Raw genomic sequence first — 26,973 nt, forward strand, 5'->3', positions numbered from 1 at the left:
CCCGACCTTACCTTGCGGGTTTAGTATGGTTCAATAATTCAGCTCCTTTAGGTGCATGCGAGGTATGCTGCAGTGCATGGCATTAAACATAGTCGATCTGCCCTTAGTGCGGCTCCCCTGCCAAGCACAGAAGGTATTGTGCAATTACAATCTACCTTGGGTTGGTGTAGGGTGCATCTTATTACCAAACAAACCAACTAATAAAATATTATTTGTTTGTTTCTCCTACACAAATACTCCAGGCACAATGTGAAAGAAAACCATGCTGCTACTCACTACTATATCCTTGTTACAGCTTCTTTGGCAGAAGATTCACCTGGGTAGTGCAGGAGAGCTGTTTACTGTACCACCCTCCTGGGGGTCCTGCCCAAAGTCAGAAGAAATGGTAACATTTCCTCTTTCAGCACTTAAGATATATTCCCCAGTTTCATTCCTTTGATCATCTATATTCTGTTCCTTACACAGCTTGACTTGCAACCATAATTTTTAAAAGTATTTGACTCTAGTGTGAACCTGATCCCTTAATGACCACTCCATTGGCTTTCCTTTTTGTACCTCGATGCAGACTCACCGCAACATGGCTGTCCCGAAGTCTTGCAAGCTCTGAGCTTGTTTGCATTGCATTTTTAAGCTGCTGTCGGCTTCTCTGCTCTGCCACTATTGAAGAGTTTTTTATTTTTTATTTTTTTTGTTCTTGTGTCACCAGTGCATCCTTTCTGGCGGTCCCTCACTGTCCTGTCCTCATACACTCGAGCAACGCAGCTAGTCACTCAGGTCCATCCACCACTAGCTCCGTGGCAGAATGGAGATCCCCTTGTTTGCAGGGCTCAACCACAGTGGCTACCGAATGGACGGTTCCGCCACTAGAATCTGCAAATCTTGTTACTGTGCCACTTTGTGAGACAATGGAGGTTTGGTGAGGTGTGGGCGACACAGCAGCCCTACCCTACTGTGATTCAGACGTGTGGTCGAGTTCTAGGTACACAGGAGGACCATTGGTGATTGGATAAGATTAGGTGGGCTTCTTGGCTTCAGACAACTGGGCAGTGGTAACTAGGCCCTCCTTTTTCCACTGGCACGGCTGCACACCACTCTGGGGTTATGACCTTTTTTGTGGGTTAGTGACTTTGTGCAGGCGTAAATGGGATAAAGATGTGGGATTTGTGGATAGTTTTAAGGTAGGGTCTGCGTTGAGTAGCGGAGATATTAAAGGGAGCGTAATGGCAGAAGGGCACAATAAGGTCATTATAGAGGCACTGTTGGTCTTGGAGGCAGTGGGGACGGAGGTGAAGCCTGGTGTTCTGGACCTGGCGTGGGTGCCTAAAAGGATATGCTCAACACGTTGTGTGGCTGGAGGTGTGGGGGCTGCCCTTTTGACGTGCTCTCCGTCGAAGTCCTAAGTGAAGAGAAGTGGTGAAGGGGCCAGCAGGGGAGGGACCAGAGGCCGCGCCGTTAGGGCGGCCCTCCAGGGCTGACAGGCCCTACTGGCGCTGTTGGTAAAGAAATAATCAACGGATTCTAAATCGTCCAGTTACATGGATCTGCATTCTGGGCTGATATGGAGGATCTGGATACAAGCAACCTAGGATTGGTTTCGCCCCAAGTGCGACGGGTATGCCCAGACATGGGTTCCCTGCTCACTGTGCCACTAGAAGCAAGCTATACCTGTCTGATGAGCCCTAATCAAGGTGACACCGGTCCTGCGTTGCTTGTATTCCTGGTTCAGGGAGTATTTGGCTTGGCAGTTCGGGCTGGACTGTTGCCATTGGAGCAGGGTCAAGACTGATTTGCATATGGCTGGGTTCACCTTGAGGTGACCTAGTGGGCGAAAAAGGATGGATTGCAGCGCGGCCCAAGCAACTGCCAGTGGATGAGATTTATTCAAGCATTCCATCTATCACCTTTTTTGTGGTGCAGTTAACGCCCCAAGTACGACAGGTATGCCCAAACATGGGTACCGTGCTCACTGTGCCACTGGAATCCTTTTATATCTGGCTGATGAGCCCTTATCAGAAGGAAACCCGTCCTAGGTTACTTGTTTTTCGGTTCACGGAGGATCTGCTTGGCAGTTTGGGCTGGACTGCTCCCATGGAGAAGGGTCAAGGCTGATTTGCATGTGGCTGGGTCCAACCTGAGGTGGCAATTTGGGTGAAAAACAATGAACAGGGATGCGGCCCGAGTGAATTCCAGTGGCTGAGATAAATTCATGCATTCCATCCATTGTCTTGTTGTTGTAATTAGGTGCCGCTCGCCGAGGAGTCCTTGCCTTGTTCCAGCCCTTTTGACTGAAGCCGTGTGGAGCCCTGCTGGGCATTAGTCTTACTGGACCTGTATGCGGGGAGCCCCTGTGGATTTCGAAAATAGACTGGGGGAGTGCGGTGGAGGAGGACGGGACTGCGAGGTCCAGCAGGCTGTGCGTGTTGCATCCAGCACACCTGCCGCCTCTTCCCGTGTCTCCGCCCCCTCTATCTACGAATAGCATAAAACCTGAGGTCACTACGCGTCAGCGGGACGCGTGTGCGGGACATCACCCGGGACAAAGCTCGGACTAAGGGCGGACCCTCTAAGACCCTCATAGACCCACAGAGACTGGACTGGGCCAGAACCCCTGCCCGAATACCGATCAACATAGAACTATTGTGTAAGTGTTTGTGGGGTTCATTGTATGAACATTATGTCCATTGAAATTTTAACCCCGGAGTTACCGGGCCCTGCGAAGTCGGTGGGTCTGGTAGATGGGAAATCAGATAAGTATTTTAAGAAAACCCTCTTGGATTCCCCAATTCCCCCTACCCTTGAAGAACTTCGGGCTGAACGACGGCGGTCGATTGATAGTCTAAAGAATAGACCATTGCCGGTGTCACCAGCGCTAATGAGCTCTATGGGTGATATTTGCACTACCTCGCAGGACAGTATCCCTCTAATATTTAGAGAAGGTACATCTGCGAGAGAATCTGAACCCTTAGGCACCACTAGTAACCAGGTAACTACAGTCATCACTCCCAGTACCACTAAATCTATTGTTATAACTAAAGCACAAATTACCCCAATCCCCAAACAAATAAAAGAAGTCAACAGTAGGGTTAAAAAAGTTACGCAAGTTAAAATCCATGGCCCCCCTCCGGCCAAACGGCGTAAAAATAACCTTTCAAAGAGGAAACTTAATCATGCAGACTTTGGCACGAAAAAGGGTGTTAGTACTAGAGGAGGACTGGTTAAAGTAACAGACGAAGGAAGGAAAGCAATATCTCCTACGCATTCATGTGTAACTACCTTTACTGACCCTGTTATTTCCATCACCGATAGCCCCCCAACGGTGGGGAAGTTACAGGAATCTTCAGACAGGGCCTTGATTGAGAGCATAGAGTCCATAATGAGGACCTATTCCCTGGCTATCATAGAAAGACTTAACAAACTAGAAGACAGACTTGGAAAGATAGAACAAGAATTGGAGAAAAAGCTTGTAACTAATAAAGTGTCGTTTAACCCCTCTATACAAGTCCCAATGGTACCCCCTTCATCAGGTACATCCGCTACAATAACGCCACCTACCCCTGATCAGACTACTATTCAGCCTCAACCCTCAATTAGTATGAGTGGAAGTACATCAGGGAGTAATCCTGTTGGACCTAACAGTAAACCCACATCAGTACAGGCTGAAACGTCCAATGGACAGCGGAATAACTCTGGTCAAGCCCTAGGGAATATAAATAGAGAGGGAGGTAACGAGCGACCGGCTCGAGATAATTATAACAAGGGTCCCCTTCCAGAACTTCCACCAGAAGCAGTACCCCTTGTAGTAGTCCTTACTGGGGTACCAGAGCTGGAGAAGGACAAACGGGAGAGCTTTACCCAGTTGAAAAATAAAATATCACACTGGCTAAGTCTACACAGACCTATTGCAAATAATATCAATGGAGAAATTATACATGTCCGCCGCCTTCCTTGGCTGGGAGGAAGACCCAAAGATATTGAGGGAGACATTGTGGTCATTAATTTTAGAGATCAGAATGCCGTCCATTTTATACTTAATTGGCCGTCAGACCACGATAGTAAACCGATTACCCCCCGTCCCCTAACATATTTTTACCCTCGCTCAGTGGTGTTCCCACCAAATCATCAATCACAGCGAGCTCCCCCCCCACCATTATTGAGGCAAATGCTTCCAAACCCATATCGCCCACCTGTCTACAATAATGGTCCTATATTTAGCGACAGGCAACTACCATTAGCTGTAGATTTTTATGGGTGGAATACTATAGGCCCAAGATATAACCCCCTAACACATAGGAGAATGGATCATCTCAAACCCTTAACACCCTTAGATACCACCAACAGGTTTGAGGTGTTTAGTGGCCTGGAAGTCTGCGATTGATGCCATCGAGCCACGGGGAAGGAGGAGAAGGAATTCCGTGGTGATATAGGGGGAGACACGGGTGGAGGAACGGGGGAAAAAGGTTCAATAGTTACTAATACACCCAATGGATACAATGTTACATGTAGTTCTGGGGGCAGTACATGTAATTTTGCCCAGCTTCACTGTAATTTTGATGCTTTTACCCCGGCCAATGGAAGTACAAGCCTGACCTTATTATCTGTAGATCCCGTGCCAGGGGAATTAACCCATGTCCACACCTTATCCCCACCATCCACTGAGGCTGTTAGTTCAATGGAACGGGGATATAAGATGGCGAGCTGGAATATTGCTGGATGGAATAACAAGTTAGAATGTCTAGGATGGTCAGAATTTATAACCCAATTTGATATCCTGTGTCTCCAGGAGACTTGGGCGGCCGAAGATGTCTATCTTGACGGGTATGTTGCCTATAATTGCCACGCCCAACCATCCAACATGGGGAGAGCCAGCGGTGGAATGGTGATACTGCTTTCTGTGAGGCTACCGGTTCGAGTAAAAATCCACCGGACAGTCGGTCTACACTCTCAGTTGTTGTGGTTACAAAATAGGAATGGGCGAAATGTTTTAGTTATAAATCACTACAATAACGCCTTTAACCACTCAAATACAGATATGGTTGATGAACTTGAAGCGGAGGTGGAAAGACTATATGGGTGCAGTGATGTGCATTTTGATATTTTGTGGGGCGGAGATTTTAACATTTACATGTGCCCATTTGGTGGCAATAGGGTGTGTGGGCATGGGGACGACGTGGGGGAAGATCAGACCCACTTTATGCATTCGGCCTATGGGGATTCCCTTAACACTTTTATGCTTAAAATGGATTTATGTATTATGTTACCTAGGGTAGACAGTGAGGGTAATTCGGTACCAACCTTTATTGGTAGGAACTGTGCCACGGTTATCGATTACCTCATTGTCTCCACCAGTATTACAGCTCTGTGTTCCTTACCTGTAATAGTAGATCCGGCCCTAAGTGATCATAACTGTTTAACAATGTATCTTTCTTTGTGGGGGGACAAAGAAAAGGCGTTACATGGTGAAGTGACAGATATAGTCCCACATAGACCTAATGGCCCTAGAATTAAATGGGGTAGGCAAAACGAGGAACAATTACTTTGTACTATCGTGTCTGCCTGTATTGACGAGGTGGAATGCTGTCTTGATCCCGGAAAGAATAATGTTGATATTCTAGTTAGTTTCGACATTATTAATAAAAATGTTGCTGAAATTTTAACTGGAAGAAAAAAAAAGGGCCCTATGATTAATGGGGGATGGTTTAACAGAGAATGCACCAAATCCTTACAAAGACTCAAAGCTGCTCTCAAGGGAAAACCCAGAGATAAGGAAGCAGTTAATACCCTCAGAAGGGAATACACAATTCATCTGAGGGATAGGAAACAGGAATTAAGGGAAGAGGCTTGGAACAATTTGACCAAGGCAGTGGACCTTAAGGATACCAAGCTTTTCTGGTCCACTGTAAATAGTCCCTTCCTCCAAAATGAAGAAGTCCCGGTAATGTCAGCCCAGGTATCTGAGGAACAATGGGTGGCTCATTTTACTAGTATTTTTAACCCCGAAGGACTAGCTGTTGGGGGGGATAGTGAAACCATGGCTTTAACCCCCATACCTCTCAATATCACAGTCCTAGAGGTAGATGCAGCCATTCGGGCTAGTAAGGGGGGAAAGGCGCCGGGCCCGGACGGGGTACCCGTTGACCTTTATAAAGCCGAGATTTCCATTTGGAGCCCATTGTTAACAAAGGTTTTTAATGCAGCTGCGACGATTGCGGCTCCACAGACCTGGGGGGAATCAATTATTATTCCGGTATATAAAAAAGGGGAGAGGGGTGAGGCAAAAAACTATCGCCCGATCTCCCTCCTTACTGCTTCCCTAAAAATTATGAGTAGAGTATTATTGAGTCGTCTGGAGGAATGGGTGGAAGATAAAGGGATCCTTGCAGATTCACAGTATGGATTTCGCAAGGGGTTGGGCACTATAGAACAGTGCATTAACCTAGACCTTATTATATGTAAATATACACGAGCCAAACAAGGCTCGTTGTTTCTTTGTTTTGCCGATCTGTCCAGTGCCTTCGACTTGGTTGACCATGGTCTTCTGTGGTCAACCTTGTTGGACATGGGTGCCCCTCAAGATATTATTTATTTCCTGGCCCAACTTTATAGGAATCTGACAGCCAAGATACGATACGGGCAATCGGGGGAATGCACCCCCAGTGTTAAAATAGGATCCGGTATTAGGCAGGGATGCGTCCTTGCACCTCTCCTTTTCTCCCTTTTTATTAATGCAATTGAGTCGGAACTACGGTCCACAAGTGCAGATGCACCGACTGCTGGTGGCTTATCCATCCCAATTTTGCTTTATGCGGATGACGCGGTTCTGCTCTCACAAACCCCCTTAGGGTTGCAAAAACTAATGAATAAATTTGCAGATTTTATTAAGGGGAGAAAATTAAAAATTAATAATTCAAAAACTTTTATAATGCCCTGTGGGAAGAAAATTAAGAACCTAAGGCCCTTTACAGTTATGGACCAAACCATAACAGTGGTGGACAAATTTTGTTATTTGGGTATCACTTTTAATAGTGGGGGGATGTGGACCTCCGAAATGATAAATGTAAGAGCCAAAATGGCCAAGTGCTCTTTTGGCTTATTTAGGTTTGCATCCAAGCTAGGCTCAAGACGGATACTAGACATGTTGTATTTATATCGACATAAATGTGTTGCTCTGGCCCTATATGGTTCAGGAGTGTGGGGCCATTGTAATAACAACATGCTCCAGGTAGAGGAGAACAAATTTATCAAAAAACTCCTTTGTTTGCCATCTTCTTCCTCAACAAAGTTGATCCATCAAGAGTCTGGTTCAGAACATCTATCTGACTTGATCAGACTAAGACCCCTGTTAGTATGGAGATCTATTTGGTCGAAGGAACAGACTGGCTTTACAAGAAAGATAATCTCCGATTGTCTTCACTTGGATAAATGTTCCCGCATCCCGTGGCTTAACTATATTATCCGAACATTTGATGTTCTTTTTAATTTTAGGGTTGGTGATAACCCTTCTTGTGTTTTAGATATCACGAAGACTGAGATTAAACATGAATTTTTGAGGGTTAGCATGATGAAGCGTAACGCAGCTACTGTCCAGTTCTCCTCACATGTCTTTTATGACAAATATAATAAGGAAGAAATGGGGCCTCCAGGATACCTTAAATTGGTTACTATTCGTTCCCACCAATTTGTGTTGACAAGACTCCGGATGGGGACTGTTCATTTGCTTGTTGCGTATCCTGTAATGAAGACTTATACTACCGCCCCCTGTCCGTGTGACGGGACTACTAAACAAAGTACGGAGCATTTTTTATTGTTATGCCCTCTTTATCTCCATCTTCGAAAAGTATACCTGAAACCGCTTTTTAAAAAATATAATGTATTTAATATTGTTTCAGCCATGGGGCTTTTATTTGGACTTAATTCACAGGACATCTGCTATTTTACTGCTGTATATATTTTAAAATCGATATGTCTGAGGAAAAGCACCATTTTCATGACATGTGATTAATCTAAAATTTGCTGAATCCTCATGTTTTTTATACCTATGTATGTATGTACTTTTATGATCATTAATTTATGATTGAATAAAGTTTTTGAATTGAATTGAATTGAATTGAATTAATTAGCTGCCATTGAGCTAGGTTTGTTACATTGCATGTGCAGTAAAGGAGTTGTTGGGGAAGAGATTCTAGATGTACCTTTGGTTCTGCGTTGGGGGGACAGAGAGATCCATAGTCAGGTTTTTCCGGGGCGGTTTCGGTGAGGAATTTGTAGGATTTTGAACGGAGTTTTGCTTATTTGGTCAGCACAATGAACAGAGTTGGGTGTGGTGGGGGGCAGGAAACTGAAAGACAAGAGTAAACTGGCAATGTGCTGGAATGTGGCTGAAAGGTGCATTTTGAGTAAGGAGAGTGTGCTGTTGTACAGGAAAATGCTTAAGGGATTGTTTACGGAAGGCAGAGAGGGATGGACAGGTTTTTGAATTGTTTAGTGAGGCCAGAATCTTTTTTTTTTTAGAACATATGGCAGGTGCATAGGGAATGTTTAGCTGAGTTATATACACCGTCTCATTAAAGTGGCCATTTCCACATGCATTAGACTTGTGTAATTTAAAGAGTGTGCCATGCCACCTGATGAATTCGATGAGTGGCTATAAACTACTGAGCAGGGCTTGGGACTTGCTTGGCAGGTCTTCACAGAAACCAGCTCAGAGGGCAATCCATTGTCTTTCATGTCCTAACTCTCGGGTTCTTGTGAGATTCGACTGGGGACATATCAGTTCATATATGTCATTCAATCGTAACGAAATGTGGTTGTTGGAAATGTTTACTTTCTGTCTGCAATGCTGTGTTTACTTTTCCTATTCTTTTCCTCATCCACAGACAGTGTACCATAGGTGAAGAATGTAAAAGTTACTAATCCAGCCCCTTAGGACTGCTGAGTCATGGGCATGGGAATTGCTGGTCCTGTACATCCACGTGCATTGCCTTGTGCCCTCGGAACAGGGGCCTTGTTTTCCAATGTGCTGTGGAGGTTTATAGCACTGTACTGCCACTAGGATGTGTGACACCTTCAACCGGGGCAGGTGGCTCTGTGGGCTGTTGTTTCCACTGTAGGGCACTGCGTCCAGTTTGCAAACCCCAATGGGTCCACTCAGCCTTCCATCCTGCTGGGGTAGATATATATTGAGCACCACCGAGTTGGGGAACAATAAACCTGTTATTCAGTACTAAGATACACATGGGCGTGCATGTCCTTTAGAAATTCACGCTATGTTATCACGAGGAAAGAGAAGCAACTGGGTCCATGTTTTACTGTTACTTATCCGGTTTTTAGGTCTGGCCAGATAGTGCAGCTGTCGAGATCTTATTTGATCAACTAAAAGTACTATGAAAGAGGGCTTTAGCTCCGCCCACATGTTGGCTTACAAGAGTACAGCATTTGATTAGGCAGAAGTGGGTGCTTCCACTGAAAAAGAGTGCTTGGATTGCAATTTTTGCCTTGTGGAAAGGTTAGACTCAAAACAGCAGAAATGAGTTGATTATGGTGACAAGTCAATGATCAAGGCTATGGGCCCAATCTGTATATTGCCAAAAAGTATGACAAAGACAGTAGGCTTGATGCACGTATTCCGAAACACAAATTGTAAAGCCAGGAGGCATGATTGTTATTACAAAGTGCGAAAACCTGTTGGATTGTATTGTATTAGGTGGAATCTCAGAGTAGGCAAATGTTTAGGTGTTGCATAACCTGTTCTGACAAACCCTGGTGGTGGAAGATATGCACATTGACAATCCTTGTGAAATGCTGTTAGGTGAGGTTGTATATTGTTTCGAAGACCATAATTCTGTACATATTTTCCCTATTATGACTCAGCATCTGGTGGTTGTGCTGTGGGATATCTTACACTCAATTCAGTAGGCCTGATTTGGTTATGGGGATAAGCCAATGAGATAAAGCTATAGCATAGGTCTGATTGGTTATTTACGAAAAGTCATGTTGGATACTGTACATGTAATAATGTCTGTAGACATATCTTGTGTTACATGAAATCTAAACTCTTTCTGTAGTTGGCAAGGGTTTTGATGTTAGTCGCCTTCTGACAAACACTCAGGTAGCAGATTTGCACTTTGATCATTCTTGACCCCCTCCCCGTCCCCTTAATCCAGGTTGTATAATATTTTGCCATTTCGAATTTTGGACACATTTGCAATTTTATGACAGCGTGCCTAATAGCTGCCTTGTGGGAAAGCTTAAGCATGAAACTGTAGGCCTGAGTTCGTCATGGTGACAAAGCTAATAATAAAGGCTACAGGCATCATTAGTTCATTGTGAAAATTTATGTTGGATGCCATCTATTTATTATGAAAAGTTATAACAAAGGTAGAATGTCTCAAATATTTATGTGAAACGATATGTTAAAGCCAGTTTTAAGGGTGGATTGTTATTACACTGTATCAAATCCTATAGACCTATTTTTTTGTAATATGGTATCTGACAATTTATCTTAGCAATGTAGAAGATTGCACTATTAGAATCCTTACTTCTGCATTTCTGTAATATTTAATTTGTTCTGTTTTGTTTGGGAGGGAATGCCCTACAGCTTTCCTGACACTGCTAGGAGGCAGCTTGCTTGCTGTTCGTCGCATCCTGTGTGGTCATTACTTCTGAGTTGGGTGGCCATCTTTGAATGTGGTCTCCGCATGCATCATTGTTTTGCCCTTACAAAATGTTATGTTATGTTATGTTACAGCGTTCTTTTATAGCGCACGGCTACTCGAAAAGAGTGTCCCGGCGCTTTCCACCTGCATCTCAGAATAAAAATAACACAACACAGCAAAAGAATGAGAAAAAGAACTGAAACTGAAGCAATAAGAACAGCCTAAAGATTAAAAAGCCAGGTCTTCAGGCTCTTCCTGAACTGGAACAAATTGACAGTGCTGCGCAGCGAAAGAGGAAGCGAGTTCCACAGCTGTGGGGCTTTGCAGCTGAAAGAGCGCCCTCCCGTGCGGGCCTTCCTCACCCGAGGGACCACCGCTTTGTAAAGGGATTCCGAGCGCAAGGAGCGGACTGGTCGATAGAAGGCTAGTCTCCGCCGCAGGTATCCAGCCCCTGATCCAAACAGGGCTTTGTGCATCAGAGTCAGGGATTTAAACTGGATCCGCTTCCGGACAGGCAGCCAATGTAGCGCCTGAAGCAGCCCGGAAGCTCGGGCTCGTCTACGCAGGCCAAAGATAGCCCGGGCGGCAGAGTTCTGTACCACCTGTAGGCGCTGAACTAGGTAATCAGGGAGGCCAAGGAAGAGGGCATTAGCATAATCAAGCCTCGAACCGACGAGAGCCTGCACAGTAATACGCCTGTGCTCCTCAGACAGCAGGGGCAGGAATTTACGGAGCATTTTCAAAATTCCATAACAGGTGCCAGCCAGACCCAGAATGTGTGTTCGCAGCGATAGCTGGTTGTCCAGCTTGACACCCAGGTTTTTAGCCACCAAGGAAGACTGTGCAGGAGGGCTCATGTCGGACGGCCACCAATGCTGCCACTCCGGATCGACACCGCAACCAAAAAACAGAACCTCGGACTTGCTCGAGTTGGCCCTTAGACTGTTCCGTTGGAACCAGTCAAAGACCAATGTAAGACAGTCCCGAATTCTCCCTCCATCAAACTCCTGGTCTTTCCCGCATGTGAAGAGGAGTTGCGTGTCGTCGGCGTAAGAGATGATCTGGGCCCCATATGCTTCCACCAAGGCCGCCAAAGGGGACATAAAGATGTTAAACAACGTGGGGCTCAACACAGATCCCTGTGGAACCCCAACTCCCAATGGCGGCATCTCGGCAGAGCTCTGGGAAACCCAGACCGTCTGGCGGCGGCCTTCAAGGAAGGATGTAAACCACCTGAGCGCCGTCCCCCTAAGGCCGATGTCATAAAGCCTCGCTAAGAGCGCCCTGTGGGGGACGGTGTCGAAGGCCGCCGATAGATCTAACATGACCAGCATCGCCCTCCCGCCGACATCAAGAGTCTCCCTGATGATCTCAGTGACCTCTAGCAATGCCGTTTCCGTACTAAAATTAGGACGGAAACCGGATTGAGATGGATGGAGCAGATTGTTAGCTTCCAGAAAGCGCGACAGGACACCGTGGACGTGTTTTTCCGTGATCTTCGTGAGGGCCGGAAGAAGTGAAATTGGCCTATAATTGGCCAGAACCTCGACGTCGAGACCCGGTTTCTTTAGGAGGGGGATCACCATCGCTCTCTTCCAAGAGCTGGGGACCCTCCCCTCCCTCAGCGAGGCGTTGAGGATGGGATTAACCAGCGGATTCACCACCTCCGCCATCCCAGCCAAAAATTTGGCGGGGCAGGGGTCAAGTGGCGAGCCAGATTTCAAATTGGCCAACAGCTGCCTGGACACATCGCTGGAAACAGCAGGAAAATCAGACAGCACCGCCGTCGGTGTGTGCGGGAATCCGCACCCAGCCCCGGTGACGCCGCTTCCATCCTCCGGTCCTTCCACAAAGGAGGCCTGAATCGCCTTGATCTTATTAGTGAAGAAGCCGGCCAGATCACCTGCCCACGTATCTGAAGAAACTAGAGGGGGCGATTGGGAACTAGGGGTCGTGAAGTCCTTCACAATGGTGAAGATCTCCTTACAGGAGTTCGCGGATGCCTCGATCCTCCTAGCCAAATAGTCCCTCTTAGCTCCCAGAATGTCCCGATGGTAGGCCTTCACCACCGCCTTGTAGGCGAGTTTAGCCTCCCCATCATACAAACGTCGCCAGGCCCTCTCGGCCACCTTACATTGGCTGCGAGCCACACGAAGAGCCTCCGTAAACCATGGTGCAGATTGCCGTGCCACCGTGGATCGGAGGGCTACCTTGGGGGCCAGATCGTCCAGCCTATCAATGAGCCACCGCTGCAGAGCCTCAGTGTCGCTATCCAGATCGCCCGAAAGATGGCATGGGTGATCCAGAAGCGCCTGTTCCAGCATGTCAGGTGTCACTCTGTGCAGCGCTCTCGAGGTCGGTCTAGACAAGACTGAGGCACTGTTATCCGGCCGCGCACTCTCCAGCACCGAAAATCTGATCAGCCTGTGATCGGACCAGAGCACCGGCAGGGTGTCAACCTCCGTAAGAGGGACAGATGAAAACACCTGATCCAGGGTATGCCCCTTCTCATGGGTTGGCCCCGACACGAACGGTAACAATCCCAGTGGAGATGTAATATCCAACAGTTTGACCGCATCCGAGTCATCCGCTACGTCAAGGTGGAGGTTGAAATCACCAGCCATGACGCAGTGCTGTGAGGTCAGCACCAACTCAGAGACAGCTGTCTGCAGATCTTCCAGGAAGGAACCCAAAGGGCCTGGTGGCCTGTAGACCAACAACCCCTTCAGGGCCTGGCCCGGGGACAGTCTGAGCGTGAAGGCGAGCGACTCAGCGCTCCCGATGGGATTAAGAGGAAGAACTGAGCAGGAAACGCTCTTTTTCACCACTACCGCCACTCCCCCGCCTCTACCCTTCACTCTATCCTGCCGGAAGATATTGTACGCCGGAGGAATGGCTGAGAAGACATCCGGATTGGAAGCCTCTCCCAACCAGGTTTCGGTAAGTAGCAGGCAAAGGGGATTTTCCCTAACAAGGAGATCGTAAATATGCAGGGCATGGCAGCCTACCGACCTTGTATTCAGCAGCAAACAAAGATGCTGTGCGCCAGCCGTTGCAGGGCGAGGAACATTAACATGGGTCCAGAAAGGCGTCCAGCCACAACACGGACAACGGCGGTTACCCTTAAATCGCCCCGGGAAAACGGAACGGCAGGAGCTAGAGAGGCCCCGCAAATCCCGCAACATCACAGAGGTATAACAGATCATCTCAGCCAGTGTGTCACCGGACCAGCTTCCCCCGCCGCCCCGTCGCCTCCGGGACGCTGACGGGCGCAGACGGGCGCAGACGGGCGCAGACGGGCGCAGACGGGCGCAGACGGGCGCAGACGGGCGCAGACGGGCGCAGACGGGCGCAGACGGGCAGGACTCCGGCACGACTCAGGCTAAGCGAAGGCGTCCACCTGCGCGTCACGCTGCGCGTGAGGGAGCGACTTTAAATAGGCTCTCCAATCAGCCCTGAGCGTGCGAGTCTGCTCCAAGATGGCGGCCGCCGCTGGCTGAGGTGTCCCAAACAAAGATGGCGCCCAAAATGACCCCCAGGACCCGGACCCACCGAAATGGTGGTGCTTGGCAGGCAGAAAATGCCGTTTTTTAAATGCAGGTAAGGGGAGAGAGGGGCGCAGGCTACAGGCAAGCAGGCTAAAAGCAGGGAAAAATCAAACAGAAAAACGAACCTAAATACAAAAACCAGGCAGCATTAAAATACTCTGTGCTAGTATCAGCGCGAGTGCAGCGATGTGGTAGATGGTCTGACCAGCACCGCGCCAAAGCCCGCCTTAAATAGGCTCTCCAATCAGCCCTGAGCGTGCGAGTCCGCTCCAAGATGGCGGCCGCCGCTGGCTGAGGTGTCCCAAACAAAGATGGCGCCCAAAATGACCCCCAGGACCCGGACCCACCGAAATGGTGGTGCTTGACAGGCAGAAAATGCCGTTTTTTAAATGCAGGTAAGGGGAGAGAGGGGCGCAGGCTACAGGCAAGCAGGCTAAAAGCAGGGAAAAATCAAACAGAAAAACGAACCTAAATACAAAAACCAGGCAGCATTAAAATACTCTGTGCTAGTATCAGCGCGAGTGCAGCGATGTGGTAGATGGTCTTTTATGTTTACATGCATCTGTACAACAATAATACACAATGCACAATACTATTCTAAGATGGCTGCCCAGTGTGATGTCTTATGAGTGGTCATCTTGGTTTAATATAGTGTATCATTGTTTTACTGGCTGCCACTTTGGAGCATTAATAAAACAATGCACTATGTACAGTACCTTTGCAAATGCCTGCCTGCTACTACATTTACTTTAATTTTTTATTGTATGTTTAGGTTTTGGCATGTTTACATTTTTTTTACTTTTTTAAAAATCTATCTTGCATAAGCTTGTTAAGTTTGTATGTGTGTGCTTTTGTGGATGGATACATGAGTTAATGCTTTATTTATAGTCAGTGAAAAGAGACTTTGCGGGCCTCAGCAGTGATAGGGGCATATGTACAAGGTAATGGTACAGTGAGGTGGCACATTTTGCAGCGCCATTCACGCCCACAAACAGGGCTAACCATGCCTTGAAATGCCCAAGAACACCTTAACTCTCAACCCTGAGAATGATTTATGGGTGCAGAGATCTCCACACTTGTTATTTATATAAATTTATAGAGCGCAACGTTTACCCAAAAATGTCCTGGCGCTTATGGTGGGGATCTCGACACACGTGAAAGGGCTTACGGTTGCCAGGAATCCCTTTGTGAAATCCTGGCAGGCATAAGTAAGGTAAAAGTGGAACAAGTAAGGTACTTTGATGAATGGACTCCATTGTGTTTTTCTCAATAAATGAGCTTCTTTGGTGGGCCCTGTGTTTCCCACATGTTTAGCTGACTTCTTTAAATGTGATATTGAGGAGATACTGTATGAAAGTACATTTCTTTAACCTAACTTGAAGGACTTGCAGTGGTGGTACTTTCTGCAGTACTGCATGATTCATGGTTCTGGATAATTACCGAACATGAGTTTGTTCTTTCAACACCTCCCCACAGTGTGGGTAAGTCTTGAATACATGTAACGTGTTTTCAGAAATAGATGAGGCAATTTTAATTTAGCATTTGGGCTCTGTAGATTATAAATCCGTATGCATGTATTAGGAGTTATGGCAGGAAGAGGGCTGTGCTGGCTGTGGCAGCACAGCAGGGAGAACTACCCATAGCAGGGATTGTCGTATCTACTCCTCAGTCATTTTAATCGGCGGAGTTTCAGTGTTGCTTGGACAATTTCGCACTTTTGGGCAAGGAACAAGAATGTCAGACTAGGAGATGGGACAAGACCGGTGGATATCTTGTAGAGGGGCCTATTATTAAAGGAGGTGCTGTGTCTCGTTCAGTAGGCGGCGAAGCCCGGGGTGGGCCTGGCCAGTCACTCCAGTAGCAGGAACCCTCAGGGCAGGCAAGGAAGGGGACATCACGGAGAGGGAGAGGAAGGGGGCTCTTGGTCAGTGCCCAGGAACAGTGACCACAGTTGGTCCCACAGTGGGGCTATGAGACAGCGGCAAAGGGCTATTGCAACTTCCCTGTTTAGCACTGTCGCCTCGGGCCTGCCCAGCGCACTGGACAGGTTGGCTTGGTTCCAAGCTCGGAGAACTCGCTTTCAGAGAGTGCTGGTCCCACCAGGGAGGGCTAGTAGCGGGGTAGAGGAACACCTCTGTATAAGCCAGTAACCTCTTCAAAGACATTGACGAGCCACTCGCACTAGGCGCAGGAGCGCTCGGGAGAGTCAAACTCTAGGAACGGAGAGGGCAAGGAGCGGTGCTGCAGTCAGTGGAGGTAAGCACTATGAAGTCTTCATGCACCCTTCAAAATGTATGAGAGTTAATGACCCTAGTTAAAGATGCAATGCATTTGTTAAAACAACTTAGTGATTTAGTTGTAACAGTACCGAGGAGTTCTTAGGCATTTAACCCTAGTGCCCGTAAAAGGCTTGCTTATAAACCTTATACCGTTCCTGCCTGCAGCAATTCTTCATCTTGAGTCAGTAAGGCTGGGCTGTTTCTGGTCAACAACCAACAGCACACCTAGATGAGTGATGTATTTTGGGTCCAAGTTTACATAATCCGAGCAGTGCCATTCAATGTATTGCATGAGGAAGCACAAACCTCAGTGAAACACTCACCTCTAAGAGGTGGTTCACAAGTAAGAACAACGTGACCACACTAGTTTTTGAGGCCCCAACAGGTACGCTTTCCAGGTATAGCTCTTGTGGCATCGATGCTCTGTGCTCACTGCATCAGGACAGAGTCCTCTCAGAGGGCAGAGGTTATGTTACTTGCCCTTTATGCACCTTTATCCAAGCCATATTAGAGAGTAGATCAGAGTGCTTTTCCTTGAGCAGAAGTAGCTCTCAATATGGAAAAGGTTGGAGACCTCGATTCTAGAGTATCATACCGCGGGGTTGCAGAAATCCTGCTAGAGGCATATTTTTGCTTGGCTCAGCTGTGATATGCACCTTCTGCATCTATGCTAGCCTCACCCGCTTTTCCAACTGCAGAAACGTATTCTTCTGTCCCTACTCGGAGAACCCAGGGGAGCTTCTTAGCAAACGGTGTACCATCTTTTGTGGGCCTGTGCCACCATGATTGCTGACAACAATTTTCCATAAACTTGATTTCATTGTCTTTCTGCTGCAGTTTAGTTCTGGTCCTTCTGTAAATGTGCCTAGGAAATTGCTGAGTTTTTATTGGCTACACCAAGGAGTCGTAGCTCCTTTCTGCTGGGTTAGGCTGCGGTTTGTCTCTTTCGCTGCCTTATAAATCAGGGATTGCAGGAACTTCCTGGCCTTTTACATCTTCTGGCATCGAGATCCACTCCTTGTGCTGTCTCTACAGCACTTCCAATCTGCTATTTCAAAGATGATCCTGATCGTATCTTGTTCCTCACTCTGAGCCCAGCTGCCTTCGGTCCATGACGGTCTTTACCACTTTCACAGTGTACCAACTAGTCTACTGACAGACCTCATGTGAGCCCATCTGTCGGTGTACCAACCAGTCTACTGACAGACCTCATGTGAGCCCATCTGACGGTGTACCAACCAGTCTACTGACGGACCTCATGTGAGCCCATCTGACGGTGTACCATCCAGTCCACTGACAGACCTCATGTGAGCCCATCTGACGGTGTACCATCCAGTCTACTGACAGACCTCATGTGAGCCCATCTGACGGTGTACCATCCAGTCTACCGACAGACCTCATGTGAGCCCATCTGACGGTGTACCATCCTGTCTACCGACAGACCTCATGTGAGCCCATCTGACGGTGTACCATCCAGTCCACTGACAGACCTCATGTGAGCCCATCTGACGGTGTACCATCCAGTCTACCGACAGACCTCATGTGAGCCCATCTGACGGTGTACCATCCAGTCTACTGACAGACCTCATGTGAGCCCATCTGACGGTGTACCATACAGTCTACCGACAGACCTCATGTGAGCCCATCTGACGGTGTACCATCCTGTCTACCGACAGACCTCATGTGAGCCCATCTGACGGTGTACCATCCAGTCCACTGACAGACCTCATGTGAGCCCATCTGACGGCGTACCATCCAGTCCACTGACAGACCTCGTGTGAGCCCATCTGACGGTGTACCAACCAGTCTACTGACGGACCTCATGTGAGCCCATCTGACGGTGTACCATCCAGTCCACTGACAGACCTCATGTGAGCCCATCTGACGGTGTACCATCCAGTCTACCGACAGACCTCATGTGAGCCCATCTGACGGTGTACCATCCAGTCTACCGACAGACCTCATGTGAGCCCATCTGACGGTGTACCATCCGATCTACCGACAGACCTCATGTGAGCCCATCTGACGGTGTACCATCCAGTCCACTGACAGACCTCATGCGAGCCCATCTGACGGTGTACCATCCAGTCTACTGACAGACCTCATGTGAGCCCATCTGACGGTGTACCATCCAGTCCACTGACAGACTTCATGTGAGCCCATCTGACGGTGTACCATCCAGTCTACTGACAGAACTCATGTGAGCCCATCTGACGGTGTACCATCCAGTCTACTGACAGACCTCATGTGAGCCCATCTGACGGTGTACCATCCAGTCCACTGACAGACCTCATGTGAGCCCATCTGACGGTGTACCATCCTGTCTACCGACAGACCTCATGTGAGCCCATATGACAGTGTACCATCCAGTCTACCGACAGACCTCATGTGAGCCCATCTGACGGTGTACCATCCAGTCCACTGACAGACCTCATGTGAGCCCATCTGACGGTGTACCAACCAGTCTACTGACGGACCTCATGTGAGCCCATCTGACGGTGTACCATCCAGTCCACTGACAGACCTCATGTGAGCCCATCTGACGGTGTACCATCCAGTCTACTGACAGACCTCATGTGAGCCCATCTGACGGTGTACCATCCAGTCTACCGACAGACCTCATGTGAGCCCATCTGACGGTGTACCATCCTGTCTACCGACAGACCTCATGTGAGCCCATCTGACGGTGTACCATCCAGTCCACTGACAGACCTCATGTGAGCCCATCTGACGGTGTACCATCCAGTCTACCGACAGACCTCATGTGAGCCCATCTGACGGTGTACCATCCAGTCTACTGACAGACCTCATGTGAGCCCATCTGACGGTGTACCATCCAGTCTACCGACAGACCTCATGTGAGCCCATCTGACGGTGTACCATCCTGTCTACCGACAGACCTCATGTGAGCCCATCTGACGGTGTACCATCCAGTCCACTGACAGACCTCGTGTGAGCCCATCTGACGGTGTACCATCCAGTCTACTGACAGACCTCATGTGAGCCCATCTGACGGTGTACCATCCAGTCTACCGACAGACCTCATGTGAGCCCATCTGTCGGTGTACCATCCAGTCTACCGACAGAACTCATGTGAGCTCATTCTGACGGTGTACCATCCTGTCTACCGACAGACCTCATGTGAGACCATCTGACGGTGTACCATCCAGTCTACTGACAGACCTCATGTGAGCCCATCTGACGGTGTACCATCCTGTCTACCGACAGACCTCATGTGAGCCCATCTGTCGGTGTACCATCCAGTCTACCGACAGAACTCATGTGAGCCCATTCTGACGGTGTACCATCCTGTCTACCGACAGACCTCATGTGAGACCATCTGACGGTGTAGCATCCAGTCTACTGACAGACCTCATGTGAGCCCATCTGACGGTGTACCATCCTGTCTACCGACAGACCTCATGGGAGACCATCTGACGGTGTACCATCCAGTCTACTGACAGACCTCATGTGAGCCCATCTGACAGGATGTGCCCCGCCATCAGTGGTAAAAGCAGAGGTACACCAGCGTTTTAGACGGGCTGTAGTGGTAGTATTAGAGACTCTTTGAAACCTATATCATCTACAACCTTTATGATCTATATTAATCTCTTTCTCGCACCCACCCCATGCCTCAGCTGCTCTCACGTTTAAAATGAAGTGTTTTGTGCAGCTTTCATACGTAACAACATGAAACACTCACAAACATAACAAGCATTGGCATAGCCAATAGGTCTCGCCTTTGGAACCTTATAAGTGTTTAGTTATGCAGCACAATATCCTTGGTGCAACAATATCAACTGTTGCATGCAGGGGCGGCTGGTGGAATTTGAATCTGGTGAGGCGTAATCACACGGGGTCTCTCGGCAACCATAAAAATACCCGCACATACAAAACTTTGCAATGCGAGAACTTTTGATTCCTGTCCGAGATTGCAGTTCATCATAGAGCATAACATTCAGCATAGCAAAACAGCAGTGTGCAGTGCATGCCCACAGATCCATCAATACTATAATATAACATAGCCTGGCATAATTCAATATACTGTAACATAGCAGCGCTACATGGCCAAATCTGTGCAGCATAACTGCGTACACGCACACACAAACCCCCTCATGGTGTAACTTAATATAAACGCGTGCAATTTTGCAGAACGAATGTCAGCATAACATAACAGCAAAAGGCATAGTTATAAGAGCGCAGCTTAACACGGTAGGCGACTGTTCCTTATATTCACACTAACCTACATCTATAACACAGCGAACTAACATAACCTACCTAGCATAGAGTAACATGGCAGCACAAATAGTAGCATTAGATAAGAGTTCACAATAGCGGTACTAGTGGATGCTGCGGCATTGCATAAACGCATAGGGCAACAACAAAGCGCACAGAGGATTAGTAATTTATAGTCATGAAAGCAAACTACCAAATAAGTAACATTTGCAACTGAATTATATTTTAGGCGCTTACTGCTCAAGACGAGATTGGGCCCCCCTGCGTCCAAACTTCTTCTCTACCTCGCTCCTCTCGTATTCTCTCTGCCCTGCACCTCATATTCATCGGCTTTTGTTTGCCTCGCTTCCTCTCCATGTCCTTCTTTGTGTCTTTCTAGAAGTGGGGTACCAGAGTGTCACGAGCCCTAATTCAAACAAGGAAAACAAATGCGCTCCCCATCTCCTGGCACGGCAGTAAAAGACAGCCACATTTGGGGTGCATTGTGCCCTTCACACCTCTTGCCCCAGTGCCAGTTTACCTGCTACAAGAATTGTACGTACATCCAGCGTTCTACTTCCCCACACCAACCCCACATCTAGTTGTTTTTATCAACCTAGTTACCTCGTTTTTTCTCTAGCTCACTACCTTTCTTCTTCACTATCTTTTTAGCCATTGTCTCTCCCTCACCGTTCTCTGCCTAGCTGCTTCTCTACCTTATTACATGACTCAGGGTCAATAATGCATGCCACAGGCACCTCTGCAGTGCCGGGGTCTGCCCCTGCTCAGGAGATGGCATCTAGAGGAGGCCAGCCTTCGTGAATATATGAACGAAGTCGACTTCTGCAATGCATGGCGGCCTATTATATCAAAATGAGTTTCTTTTTTATTTTTTTATTTTTTGAAAATTTTTATTGTGCACAAAGAAGGTTACAAGCACGGGCCTACAACCACCTGAGCCGGCCGCTAGTAGGTAAAAGTTCAAACAGTGCAAACACAATGACTGGCCCACCGGGGCTCCGCACCCTACAGAAGATCAGACTGCACATAAAGGAAATCAGGATACACCCTTTTAACATAAATAACAACTTAAAACAAAAGCGAGGCAAGAAAACATGAGATGGGCGTCGGGCCACAGCAGGGGCACTTCCATACCCGACCACCCGATGGCAGTCAAGAAGAAGGGGAACTAAGAGTTTCTTTTTTTATATACATCACGAATTTGGCCCAAGGGCATTTCAACGCTTTCCACGTGCACCAGGTTACATTACTAAATGTACGCACAATTTTATTAATATTACTATTTTTATTGGCACAAGGAGATTAAGTAATTTGCCCAGAATCACAGGAAGTTGAGCCGAAGCTTCGACTCGAACCTGGTTCCCCAGTTCAGAAGTCTGGCTGTTAGGCCACATATCCCCCCTTGATACTTGATGCCCCGTCGTTTGTTCTGCAGGCAGATGGCTCGATTCACAAAGCTATTTGCGCATTGAATTTACAGGTGAAAATCTGAGCTTATAAAAGTTCCAGGATACCACTGCCAGGATTTTCAAAGGTTGACTGAGGTCAGTTGAGAACCGAAACTGCAGGATTGCAATGACCACGAGCACTCCCAGGGCCCGGTTACAGGGGACCCGCGTCAAATGCAATAATCTGGCCTGGAAGTCTTCGGAATGTTCCAAAAGCGGTAAATACCACACACTCAGAGTCTTTGGGGAATAACCTGCGGACGTTGGTGCTTACAACACCCAAGCCCTCAGCTCTCAGTAAATACAAGACCTTTTCCCTTGGTAACTTCCAGCCAGTAGGTTTGACCAGCGGCGGCCGGCATGCTCGGGGGGGGAGGGGGGGGGGGAAATCGCGGCCCGCGGGTGGGGAATAAAACTAAATGAATTAAAATGAAAGTAAACGTACCTGAGTGCTGCCTCCGCTCCGGCCTGCACTGGTGTTGAGTCCGCTTCCCTCCACGACGCAACGCAAGGGAAGCCAATCAGATCGCTGGTAGGTGCAGCAGGCTAGCGCCCCAGCCGGGACATTTTCTCTGCCTAGAGAAAGATGGAGAGTGGGCGGTCCTGCTCGAGGGCCTGGGGGAGTGGCTTACCCACTGTTGTGGGTACTGACTGTTTGGTCGGCTCAGGGCCGACCAAACAGTCAGTACCCACAACAGTGGGTAAGCCACTTCCCCGGGCCCTCGAGCAGGACCGCCCCCCCCCTCCGCCCCAACCAGGCCCAGAGGCACTTCTGCTTTCTCGCAATGCGAGAAGGCAGAAACATAAATGGTAGTTTATACCGTTTATGTTTCTGCCTTCTCGCACTGCGAGAAAGTAGTGGGGCAACGCCCCCACGCCCCAATGGGGGAGCCGCCACTGATGGCAAAACACTTATAAGGTCCCAAAGGCGAGACCTATTAGCTATGCCAATGCTTGTTTTTATTTGGTTAGTTAATGGCGTGATCTCGACCTATCCAGGGATGTATACGTAAAATACATATTACTGTAACCATTTGACGAGATTATAGGTGCAATAACTGCTGGTTAACACGCAAAAGCCAGACTAACTGTCAAAGGTGAGGAAAAGTAGTAAAGAGTGATTGCTTTCTGTACAGAAGGCATGCAGGACATTAAGTATTGAATGTAACAAACTATGTTATGTAATTAGGACTTCTAAAGCGCAACGAACACCCGGAGGTGTCTAGGCGCTAGATAACAAGGCATTGAATGACTGAGGGAAGGAAACTGAAAGCGTAAAAAGAGGTAAAAAGCCAGGACTTCAGCAGTTTCCGAAAGGCCAGTATGTTAGGGGCATTTTTGATGTGCCCCGGAAGTGCATTTCATCATTTCGAGGCACACAACATGGAGCCCCTTCCGCCCCAAGCTGCCCGATTGTGATGATTGGAGGTACTTTTCAAATGGAAACTAGCACTTTGTGCATTTAAATGAAACACTTCCAAGAGGACGAAATTATACACCACACAGACAACAGAATGCAAGTGATGAGAGAACAAGCATTTACAATGCAACGGTCTCGGCATTGTTAAAGTTAGAGCTATTGGCATTGCTCATGACAATGCCGTTTCTTTAAATGTTTTAAAAACAAAAACATAAACAAAAATAATGTCATGAGCAATGCCAATAGCTCTAACTTTACCAATGCCGAGACCATTGCATTGTAAATGCTTGTTTATTTAATACAAGTTGACAGCTGGGGTGGACAGATAGACAACCATAATATATCCTGCTGGCTGGATCCCTTTGAACCCACGGGGGTGGGGGGGCTCTAGGCGACAACATTATCTCACAGCCCGTGACCCTGCATTCATATTACACTATCACTGTATTCTCTGAGCCCTGTCTTGTCATGTCTGCATGCTTGCAGTGTCTCAAAGCGCTTTGAAACAGCAGACAGGCAGCATACCAGCGCTACATCACAATTTGTAAACAAACAAAAAACAGTTCAGACACTCTTTGTCACTCCTGTTCTTTACAATGATGCCCTTATCTGTTCGAAGCCAGACCCCTAACCCCCAACCACACACATAGCGCCCAGAAACATTAAGAGGAGCTCAGACCACCAGTCCGGTAATAGCGCCAGAGGTACATGAGGCTGGGGGTGAGTTTGCATGAAAATTCATTGATTTCCCTGTGTGCCTCGCTGCGCTATGTTAGCACTGAGTGCGAAATTCTAGTTTCACAGAGCACTGTATAGACTGGATCGCTTCTGGGTGCTATATTTAAATGTAATGCTGCGAAGGATGTCCCAATGACAACACAGGAAAAGAAATTGATGCAAAGGAATTGCAGATCACACGCTTTCAGGTTGGGCAGGTCCAGCCCCCTTTAGATTTATTTCACGCGTTGCATCATGGTATTCGTAGTCTCAATTGGCAGTCATTCCTTCTCAGCACTGTAAGTCTTCACAAACATATGTTGATTTTTCTGTAATCTTTGTCAACAAAAAAAGCATCTACTTACAGTGTAAACAATGACGCAGTTCAAAGGGCAAGCGACAGAATTGCCTCTCCGGGGTCGCACGCACCCCTGCGCAGGAAGCAAGGCTCCGAGGGACCACGTTCATATGCTTGAAAGCGTGAGAGCTACCCCGACAAATCAGCTCGTGCAACATTTAAAAGTGCTCGGCTCCCGTTGAGGGATTCGTTTTACCAGAGGCATTATGGGACTTGTAGTTTTTTATATTTTCCATTCATTCCTGATTTTTCACCATTTTAGTTCACGACATGTACATACTTTGCTTTCTTTTATGCTAATCATGTAAAAACTCACATTTCTGTGCAGTTAAATAATTTTGGAAGGCAAATGGAAGAGTCCTTTAAATGACCACGTTGATATGATTCACCCTGCTGTCTCTTGTCGTGATATAATTTAAAAGACGCTTTTGCAGCCAATGAATCAATAACCCCCAAAGTGAAGGAAACACATTTAAGTGGCTTTTACGTCACCTTTCTTTGTATTGGTTACACATTTCTTTTTACTTTTGCACTTTCTATTGCTACCGGTAAACAATGACGGGGGAAGTGAACAAAGTGTAAATAGCGCTTCACACCACTTAGGCGCTATGCTTGAACACAGAAGCAAACATTATTTGCACCAATTCTTAGGGAGGTGCCAACATCTGAATTAGGAGTGGGCAGTTCAAACTTCACGCGTCTCACTATGAGACCTCAGCTGAGACAGCGCACAGGGTGCAAAGCGGAAGCGGAGCCACTACAAACAAGCATTGGCAAACCCAATGTATCTGGACTTGGCAAGCTGTCGCAATGGATATTTTGCAAGCGGCACAAAAACAAAAAGAGAAAACAGGCAGCTACCTGACCAATCCACTATATGCTTGCAATAAATATTGTGAAATTAAAAATAATAACATCGGACTGTTTTACTGGTGATGTTTTGTCACAAGCATTTCAGTTGTATCGTGCATTTTATTATTATGTGACAGGGAGAAGAAAAAATCAACACCGAACAAAACAATTAAGTTAAGGGGAACACTTATAAAAGCAATGTGTTAGGTTGTGTCTCCCAGACCGTGTAAGAGGTCTGGTTGCACACAGAGGCGCAACTAGAGCCCAATTTCGAGGGGGGGGGGGGCTAAGACATTTTTTCGCGGGGGGGCTGGGCTGAATCTTTAATCAATAGGCAGAGTGGAGCTGCAGGGGCTCTTAGAAGGGGTGAAACACCAGCGAGGCCTCATTAACATGCAAATGGTCTTTCAAAGACCTGTGAAGTGCTCGGGTGCGGCTGTGTGTGCACTGGGAAGCTGTCTCATCCCGGGCTGCCACACACGAGGGGGGGGGGGGGGGGGATGAAGCCATTTGAGTCCAATTGGTGTTGCGCGCCCGGTCCCTGGGGACGGAGATGAGGAAGCAAAGGGGGTGGGGGGAGGAGTAGAGAGGTGGGAGTGTAGGGGCCGCCACAAGTGTCACCAGACAGCTGGACCTTAACGTTGTGCGCAGGCAGCCTGGGGAATCTCGAAGCAGGGAAATCCACAGCAGTAAGTTTCCTTGCTTTGGCCGAGGCCGCAGGGCACTTCAGGCCAGAGACCGGGTGGCAAGGGCGAGTGAGGTCCTGGCGAAGGCGCAGAGACCCGGAGGGAAGTGCGGAAGCGAACGAGGGGTTGGAAGCGGGCGAGGTGAGGGCCAGGAGCACCACAGCCTTTCTCCGAGGCAGAGCAGAAATGCCTCGGAGAAACCGCAGCGTCGTTTTCGGATTCGGGGGCGTGTCTTGCTGTTATCTCCTCCAGCCATTGGCTGGAGGAGATAATGAGACTTTCTGCAAAAACACGCCCCCCGATCCGAAAAGGACGGGGCCTGATCGGAGTGACGGGACCTCTTCTCCAATGGCTGGCCAGCATTGAAGAGGCCAGCCAATGGAGAACAGGGGAGAAGAGGGGCGGGTTCAAGCCCCTCTTCTCCAAAACATTAAATCTCTCGACTTCCGGTTCTGCCTTCGGCAGACCGGATGGTCCCGAGACCTAAAAATACTCTTATAGGGGGGAACCTCGGCTCGCTCTATGTGTAGTTTTAGGAATTGGTAACTAAAGGGTTGCAGATAGCTGTGCTCAAGCCAGACCCGGAAAGGCCTGCACTGTGGTGCCTGATAGATGCGGCCCTCAAGCTGCCACTCGCTTGAACCGGTGACCTGCAGGGGTCTGAGCTGCGGCAGGGTTGGTGCCTCGCTGCGGCAGGGTTGGTGCCTCGCCGCTTATCTTATCGGCTGACAGCGGCGCAGATTGCGATGGCAAACAGCGGACTTGCCCCGTGTGAAG

General features: G+C 48.0%; 1 protein-coding gene across 2 annotated transcripts in view; it reads right to left on the reverse strand.

The window, feature by feature from the left end:
- Positions 1 to 26,973, reverse strand: part of IRF3 (interferon regulatory factor 3) — a 160,954-nt gene that overhangs the window by 107,739 nt on the left and 26,242 nt on the right. The gene's annotated exons all lie outside the window — the stretch shown is intronic.

The sequence above is a fragment of the Triturus cristatus genome, chromosome 7 (genome assembly GCF_964204655.1).
Source record: "Triturus cristatus chromosome 7, aTriCri1.1, whole genome shotgun sequence".
Classification (NCBI taxonomy): Eukaryota; Metazoa; Chordata; class Amphibia; order Caudata; family Salamandridae; genus Triturus; species Triturus cristatus.